Source organism: Oncorhynchus mykiss, chromosome 2 (assembly GCF_013265735.2).
Source record: "Oncorhynchus mykiss isolate Arlee chromosome 2, USDA_OmykA_1.1, whole genome shotgun sequence".
In the NCBI taxonomy this organism is placed as follows: Eukaryota; Metazoa; Chordata; class Actinopteri; order Salmoniformes; family Salmonidae; genus Oncorhynchus; species Oncorhynchus mykiss.
In genome coordinates, this window is record NC_048566.1 from 23382417 (window position 1) to 23392088 (window position 9672).

Here is a 9672-nt window from a genome sequence, read left to right on the forward strand (position 1 = left end):
CAGTGAATTTCATAAAAGTAAAAACAGTGAAACATAACTAACTGTAAGTTGCTCTCCACTACTTTTTTCCCACTGCTTTTAACTGCTTTTAATGAATAAGATGAACAAATAACTTAGAATTGGGCTGCCTGTGTAAATGCAGTCTAACTTTCACCTTGACTTAGCTAGCAAATGCAGCTAGCTAGTTTAGCCTGCTCACCCTACTCTGTCTTTATCTGTCTAGTAAATCCCCCTATTGCTGTAAACACTGTTCCCAGGACAACTCCAGACTGTGTATCTGATCTCAGCAGTGCGTAGAGGAAACGCTAACAGAGTGGTTCTGTTGCACACGGTTTTATAGGGTTCTTGGTTGGTGGGTTGCTGCCAGTTAGACTAGGGAGTGGCTAGGAACATGGTTGTAGGAAAGTACTTGATGTGATGTCCCTGACATGTAGAAGTGGCTAAACAAGCAAACAGGATTTGTAAATTATTCAGGCAGGTTTTATTTTAGGCTGAAGCCTTCCAAAGATAGTGTCTGGATCAGGAAATGCCCAATGCAACCTCTAAAGAAAATGGAGACATTTGGCATAACTGCAGGCAACAGAGATATGAGAGAAAATTAAATGCACAACATTATTGAATTCAAACGATCTGTTTACAGGTCCACAACAATTTGCAATTGTTTTTGTATTTCAGAAACGGTTAGATGCCTCAAAAGGAAACATTCTGTCAACAGCTACAAAGACATTGATCAAGTTCGCCATTGCTATTTCCTTTAGATACTCTTGACTTAATTCCAATACTTCCAAAGTATACAGCAAATAAGGGCATTAATGTCACCATAAAAGGTGAATGATGGGTATTTTTGAGGCGGAGTTGTAATGCTAGTTCACGCGCGCATAGTTTCAGGACGGGTCTGATTTATAACGGGAAACATGGCGTGCGCTAAGTTAAATCACAATAGTTTTATACTTGTCCAGTCTTTTAAAAAATGTCGCAGAAATATATTTAGTGTGTCATGTACGCAACGGCTATAAACGAGGCACCTGAGCTGTCTGTGGTTCTGAAATGGGAGCTGGTCAACCATACCTATGACCATGCCCCTGACTCTGCCAACAAGGTTTTGTTTGCTTGAGTCTCAAAACAGTTATGGATGTGTACTGTATCTCCTTTCTCTGGTCATCGGCTGCTATCTGAACAGGTCTATCGAACAATCTTCTTGGGCCACTATAACTAACTATTTTGACAATTGGATTGGTCCCCTCTACCACACGGAACCCCATTAATCTAGCGACGGAAACGCACGGGGTGGCTAAAAACAGACCTCCATCTTCTGCTAACTTGCTACCCATGGCTCGGCTAGCTGTGTGAATCGCCGTGACCCCAACCAACCTCACTACTCACTGGACCCTTATGATCACTTGGCTAAGCATGCCTCTCCTTAATGTCAATATGCCTTGTTCATTGCTGTTCTGGTTAGTGTTTATTGGCTTATTTCACTGTAGAGCCTCTAGCCCTGCTCATTATACCTTATCCAACCCTTCAGTTCCACCACCCACACATGTGATGACATCACCTGGTTTCATTTATGTTTCTTGAGACAATATCTCTTTCATCACTCAATGCCTAGGTTTACCTCCCCTGTATTCACATCCTACCATACCTTTGTCTGTACACTATACCTTGAATCTATTCTATTGCCCCCAGAAATCTGCTCCTTTTACTCTCTGTTCCGGACGTCCTAGACGTCCAATTCTCATAGCTTTTAGCCGTACCCTTATCCTACTTCTCCTCTTCCTCTGACGATGTAGAGGTGAATCCAGGCCCTGCAGTGCCTAGCTCCACTCCTATTCCCCAGGCACTCTCTTTTGATGACTTCTGTAACCATAAAAGCCTTGGTTTCATGCATGTTAACATTAGAAGCCTCCTCCCTAAGTTTGTTTTATTCACTGCTTTAGCACACTCTGCCAACCCGGATGTCTTAGCCGTGTCTGAATCCTGTCTTAGCAAGACCACCAATAACTCTGAAATCTCCATCCCTAACTACAACATTTTCAGACAAAATAGAACTGCCAAAGGGGGCGGTGTTGCAATCTACTGCAGAGATAGCATGCAGAGTTCTGTCCTACTATCCAGGTCTGTACCCAAACAATTTGAACTTCTACTTTTAAAAATCCACCTCTCTAAAAAAAAAGTCTCTCACTGTTACCACCTGCTATAGACCACCCTCTGCCCCCAGCTGTGCTTTGGATACCATATGTGAACGGATTGCCCCCATCTATCTTCAGAGCTCTGCTGCTAGGTGACCTAAACTGTGGCACCCCGGCCATCCTACAATCTAAGCTTGATGCCCTCAATCTCCAACAAATTATCAATGAACCTACCAGGTACAACCCCAAAGCCATATACACGGGCACCCTCATAGATATCATCCTAACCAACTTGCCCTCTAAATTCACCTCTGCTGTTTTCAACCAAGATCTCAGCAATCACTGCCTCATTGCCTGCATCCGTAATGGGTCAGTGGTCAAACGACCTCCACTCATCACTATCAAACGCTCCCTGAGACGCTTTAGCGAGCAGGCCTTTCTAATTGACCTGGCCCGGGTATCCTGGAAGAATATTGACCTCATCCCGTCAGTAGAGGATGCCTGGTTATTCTTTAAAAATGCCTTCCTCACCATCTTAAATAAGCATGCCCCATTCAAGAAATTTAGAACCAGGAACAGATACAGCCCTTAGTTTTCTCCAGACCTGACTGCCCTTAATTAACCAACACAAAAACATCCTGTGGCGTTCTGCATTAGCATCGAAGAGCCCCCGTGAAATGCAACTTTTCAGGGAAGTTAGGAATCAATATACACAGGCAGTTAGAAAAGCCAAGGCTAGCTTTTTCAAGCAGAAATTTGCTTCCTGCAACACAAACTCAAAAAAGTTCTGGGACATTGTAAAGTCCATGGAGAATAAGAGCACCACCTCCCAGCTGCCCACTGCACTGAGGATAGGAAACTCTGTCACCACCGATAAATCCACTATAATTGAGAGTTTCAATAAGCATTTTTCTATGGCTGGCCATGCTTTCCACCTGGCTACCCCTACCCTGGTCAACAGCACTGCACCCCCCACAGCAACTCGCCCATGCCTTCCCCATTTCTCCTTCTCCCAAATCCAGTCAGCTGATGTTCTGAAAGAGCTGCAAAATCTGGACCCCCACAAATCAGACAATCTAGACAATCTGGACCCTTTCTTTCTAAAATTATCTGCTGAAATTGTTGCAACCCCTATTTCTGGCCTGTTCAACCTCTCTTTCGTGTCGTCTGAGATTCCCAAAGATTGGAAAACAGCTGCTGTCATCCCCCTCGTCAAAGGGGGGGACACTCTTGGCCCAAACTGCTACAGACCTATATCTATCCTACACTGCCTTTCTAAGGTCTTCGAAAGCCAAGTCAACAAACAGATCACCAACCATTTCGAAACCCACCGCACCTTCTCCGCTATGCAATCTGGTTTCAGAGCTGGTCATGGGTGCACCTCAGCCACGCTCAAGGTCCTAAACGATATCTTAACCGCCATCGATAAGAAACAATACTGTGCAGCCGTATTCTTTGACCTGGCCAAGGCTTTCGACTCTGTGAATCACCACATCCTCATCGGCAGACTCAACAGCCTCGGTTTCTCAAATGATTGCCTCGCCTGGTTCACCAACTACTTCTCCCACAGAGTTCAGTGTTCAGTGTATCAAATCTGAAGGCCTGTTGTCCGGGCTTGTTGTCCGGGCCTCTGGCAGTCTATGGGGGTGCCACAGTGTTCAATTCTTGGGCCGACTCTTCTCTGTATACATCAATGATGTCTCTCTTGCTGCTTGCTGCTGGTGAGTCTCTGATCCACCTCTATGCAGACGACACCACTCTGTATACTTCTGGCCCTTCTTTGGAGACTGTGTTAACAACCCTCCAGACGAGCTTCAGACGAACTCTCCTTCTGTGGCCTCCAACTGCTCTTAAATACAAGTAAAACTAAATGCATGCTCTTCAACCGATCGCTGCCTGCACCTGCCCGCCCGTCCAGCATCACTACTCTGGATGGTTCTGACTTAGAATATGTGGACAACTATAAATTACTAGGTGTCTGATTAGACTGTAACCTCTCCTTCCAGACTCACATAAAACATCTCCAATCCAAAGTTAAATCTAGAATTGGCTTCCTATTTCGCAACAAAACATCCTTCACCCATGCTGCCAAACATACCCTCGTAAAACTGACCATCTTACCGATCCTCGGTGATGTCATTTACAAAATAGCCTCCAACACCCTACTCAACTAATTGGATGCAGTCTATCACAGTGCCATCCGTTTTGTCACCAAAGCCCCACATACTACCCACCACTGCGACCTGTATGCTCTCGTTGGCTAGCCTTCGCTTCATACTCGTCGCCAAACCCACTGGCTCCAGGTCATCTACAAGACCCTGCTAGGTAAAGTCCCCCCTTATCTCTGCTCGCTGGTCACCATAACAGCACCCACCCGTAGCATGCGTTCCAGCAGGTATATCTCACTTGTCACCCCCAAACCCAATTCCTCTTTGGCCGCCTCTCCTTCCAGTTCTCTGCTGCCATTGACTGGAACGAACTACAAAAATCTCAAACTGGAAACACTTATCTCCCTCACTAGCTTTAAGCACCAGCTGTCAGAGTAGCTCACAGATCACTGCACCTGTACATAGCCCATCTATAAATAGCCCAAACAACTTCCTCTTCCCCTACTGTATTTATTTATTTTTCTCCTTTGCACCCCAGTATTTCTACTTTTCACACTCATCTACTGTCAAATCTACCATTCCAGTGTTTTAATTGCTATATTGTATTTACTTCGCCACCATGGCCTATAAAGGTGAAAAAAAATCATTGGTGAACCAGTCATCTGTAAGCAGCTTTTCATGAGCTCAGACTGCCTGGGTAAATGACCACCCACTGGGCATACTGGTTGAATCAATGTTGTTTCAATTAAATTAAGTTGAACCAACATTGAATAGACGTTGAATTGATGGCAGTGCCCAGTGAGCTTTAACCAGCTGCTCTGGAGATGTAAAGGATTCCTGGGATCTCATCACCTGCTGGTTATTTCAAGACCAAGTACTCATCTGTTTCTGTGTTCTGTTTGTTGACATGCTCTTGTGTTTCTTTAGGTCTTGAATGACTGGGAGACACTCCCCTGCCATGAACATTGTTCCAATATCTGACGCCTCACCAGCTATAGTATGTTGACAAGGGCCAAAGGGGCCCCTAGTGCTGAGGCCTGGGGTTCCACAGGATCCACAGGGACCATACAGGAGGGTCCACAGGGCCGGCAGACATCCATCACCAATCAGCCCAAAGCTACCATGACGGTCCAGACCAGAGCTCCAGAGGAGACCGTTCACTATCAGACTCACCTCATCAACGTGAAGGAATCAAATGTTTACATGGGTGTTTATTGAATAATGTTCTTATAACTAGATTTTTAAAAATCGTTTCTTATGTTTTTTCTCAATGAACAGCACTGGAAAACTAATACCAATGGTTAGATTTGTTTGCTCAAAAAGGAAAACAGAAGAGATAACAGGGATTTAAAAAAACAAACATTTTCTATACTGACTGTATTGCAGTTTTCCAGATGAAAAAGGCATCTCCTGAGAAGGTGTGGAAAGTTTTAAAATGTAAGTTCAGCAGAGCAGCATGAGGCACAAAAAGGGAAACTTAATGTGAGCAAGAAAAAAAAGGGCCAGGTCTAAGGAATGTGGTTTATTCATGTAAACCAGAGGTTCTTCTAGCTTTTCCCAGAAGCTAGAGTTCCTCTCAGGACAAACTTTGCTCTCTCGCTCTCTGTGTGTGTAAAGGGCTGTGTACATTGTCAAAGCAAGTGAAATAGATAATAAACAAAAGTTAAATAATCAATCAAAAATGAACAGTAAACATTACACTCACAAGTTTCAAAGGAATATACACATTTGAAATGTCTTATGGCTATGTACAGTGTTAGAACGATGTGCAAAATAGTTAAAGTAGAAAAGGGAAAATAAATAAACAAATATGGGTTGTATTTACAGTGGTGTTTGTTCTTGTTCTCCCCTTTCTCGTGGCAACAGGTCACAAATCTTGCTGCTGTGATGGCACACTGTGGTATTTCACGCAATAGATATGGGAGTTTATCAAAATTGGATTTGTTTTTGAATTCTTTGTTGGTCTGTGTACTCTGAGGGACATATGTCTCTCTAAAGTTGTCATACATTAGGCAGGAGGTTAGGAAGTGCATCTCAGTTTCCACCTCATTTTGTGGGCAGTTTTCTCTTGAGAGCCAAGTCTCTCAATAGCAAGGCTATGCTCACTGAGTCTGTACATAGTCAACGCTTTCCTTTAGTTTGGGTCAGTCACAGTGGTCAGGTATTCTGCCACTGTGTACTCTCTGTTTAGGACCTAATAGCATTCTAGTTTGCTCAGTTACTTTCTTAATTCTTATCAATGTATCAATATTCTTATCAATGTATCATATTTGTTTCTCATGATTTGGTTGGGTCTAATTGTGCTGCTGTCCTGGGGCTCTGTGGGGTCTGTTTGTGTTTGTGAACAGAGCCCCAGGACCAGCTTGCTTAGGGGACTTTTCTCTAGGTTAACCTCTCTGTAGGTGATGGCTTTGGTATGGAAGGTTTGGGAATCGCTTCCTTTTAGGTGGTTGTATAATTGAACACTTCCTTTTTGGATTTTGATAATTAGCAGGTATCGGCCTATTTCTGCTCTGCATGCATTATTTGGTGATTTACATTGTACACAGATAATGTTTTTGCAGAATTCTGTTTACAGTGTCAATTTGGTCAAACATTTGGCATTGTTTATTTTTTATTATCAATCAAATTCAATACAATGTATTTATAAATCCCTTCTTACATCAGCTGATGTCACAAAGTGCTGTACAGAAACCCAGCCTAAAACCCCAAACAGCAAGCAATGCAGGTGTAGAAAAACTGTGGCTAGGAAAAACTCCCTAGAATGTCCAGAACCTAGGAAGAAACCTAGAGAAGAACCAGGCTATGAGGAGTGGCCGGTCCTCTTCTGGCTGTGCCAGGTGGAGATTATAACAGAACATGGCCAAGATGTTCAAATGTTCATAAATGACCAGCAGGGTCAAATAATGATAATCACAGTGGTTGTCGAGGGTGCAACAGCAGCACCTCAGGAGTAAATGTCAATTGACTTTTCATAGCCAATTATTCAGAGTATCTTTACTGCTTCTGCTGTCTCTAGAGAGTTGAAAACAGCACGTCCGGTGAACAGGTCAGGGTTCCATAGCCGCAGGCAGAACAGTTGAAACTGGAGCAGCAGCACAGCCAGGTGGACTGGGGACAGCAAGGAGTCATCAGGTCAGGTAGTCCTTAGGCATGGTCCTAGGGCTCAGTTCCTCCGAGAGAGAGAATTAAAGAGAGCATACTTAAATTCACACAGGACACCGGATAAGACAGAAGAAATACTCCAGATATAACAGACTGACCCTAGCCCCCCGACACAAACTATTGCTGCATAAATACTGGAGGCTGAGACAGAAGGGGTCTGAAGACACTGTGGCCCCGTCCGACGATACCCCCGGACAGGACCAAACAGGCAGGATATAACCCCACCCACTTTGCCAAAGCACAGCCCCCACACCACTAGAGGGATATCTTCAACCACCAACCGACTACCCTGAGACAAGGCCGAGTATAGCCCACAAAGATCTCCGCCACGGCACAACCCAAGGGGGGACGCCAACCCGGACAGGAAGATCCTGTCAGTGACTCAACCCACTCAAGTGACGCACCCCTCCTGAGTCACTGGCTTACTGGTGATCTTCCAGTAAGCCAGTGACTCAGCCCCTGTAATAGGGTTAGAGGCAGAGAATCTCAGTGGAGAAGGGAACCGGCCAGGCAGAGACAGCAAGGACGATTCGTTGCTCCAGTGCCTTTCCATTCACCTTCACACTCCTGGGCCAGACTACACTCAATCATAGGACCTACTGAAGAGATGAGTCTTCAATAAAGACTTAAAAGTTGAGACCGAGTCTGCGTCTCTCACATGGGTAGGCAGACCATTCCATAAAAATTGAGCTCTATAGGAGAAAGCCCTGACTCCAGCTGTTTGCTTACAAATTCTAGGTACAGTTAGGAGGCCTGGTAAAATATATAGTGAAAACAATAATGGTCCTAAAACAGAGCCTTGAGGAACACCAAAATGTACAGTTGATTTGTCAGAGGACAAACCATCCACCGAGACAAACTAATATCTTTCCGACAGATAAGATAAAAACCAGGCCAGAACTTGTCCGTGGTTGTCTGCTTGAAATTTTTTGATTTTAAAGAGCTCTCTCTTTCTCTCTATCTCCCTTCTAGACTCCCCACGCAGCATCAACCCCCTCCCCTTTCCTGACATCATGCCCAGTGGCTCCTCCCAGCCTGAGCTCCCTCATGCGTCGACACAAGCACCACAGACATCCCCCACAGCCCATACCAAGGGGGGGGGGGGGGGGGGGGGGGCATGGCTACTTCCGGGGCCAGTGGATCTCCATCCAGGGCTCCAGGTAGGCAGATCTAGCCCTGTTCTGCTCCTAGGTCAATGGTGTTCCCCGACACGCCCCCAGTGTGCCCATCATGGCCAAGCCAACCTCTTACGGGGTCTCACCCCTGTCCCCATCGCAACCCTCAAGCAGTCCCTGCCTCACCTGTGAGAAGGACAGCATGGCCAAGGAAAGGAAGTGCTGGGTCAACCTGTGTCACATTGCCGAGAGGGGGCCATTTATTGTCTGACATCTTCACTTCCTTTGTGGACTTGCAGTTCTGCTGGTTCATTTTTATTTTCATGATGTGCTACACCACCACCTGGTTCTGGTTTGCTGGTCTCTACATCCTGAATGTGTTTCTTTGTGGGGACCTGGAGCCTCCTTCTAATAGCAGCCAGGACCAGACCCTGGGGCAGCAGCCCTGCTACCTGGGAGTAGATGACTTCATCTCAGCCCTGCTCTTCTCTGTGGAGACACAGCGCACCATCGGCTACAGCTCGCTCGCCGTCATCCCGGCCAGCCGCGAGGGCGTGTTGCTGGTCATGATGCAGTGCATCGTGGGCTCCATGATCAACACTCTCATGGTGGGCTGCATGTTCGTCAAGATCTCCCTTCCAAGAAGAGGGCAGATACACTGCTCTTCAGCTGCACTTGCGTCATCGCCAACCGTGACGACCAGCTGTGTCTGATGTTCCGACTGAGGGACCTGAGTGAGAGCCACATTCTCCAGCCCCTTCTGGGAACTGGGCCCTGAACAGCTGAGGAAGCATGAGTTTGAGATCATCGCCCTCCTGGAGGGCATCATGGAGGCCACTTGTGGGTCAAACACTCTCCATCAGTTTTCCGTTATGGAAGGAGGGAAGGAGGATGGAGTTACCCATGGACAGTGTGGTTAAGAGCCAAGTGTTCATGTTTACATGTTCTATTCTGGATGGGGGACTCCCACAACCAGGGCTGTGGCACTGACTCAGAGCTAGAATAACACATTGTGTAGAGTAGGGACATAAATGTTTAGTCTAAAATCAGAGCCAGATTTGGATATACAGTTTAGAGTAAAACTACGTGTTGTAATTTTGGCCGAGAATCAGATAAATATTTAGAAAAGCGAAGGATGATGAGTAGCTGTTTTGT

General features: G+C 45.6%; 1 pseudogene; it reads left to right on the forward strand.

Annotated features, from left to right (window-relative positions):
• The first annotated feature begins 8843 nt into the window (after positions 1-8843).
• On the forward strand, positions 8844-9295 carry LOC110534504 (annotated as a pseudogene).
• The last annotated feature ends 377 nt before the right edge of the window (positions 9296-9672 follow it).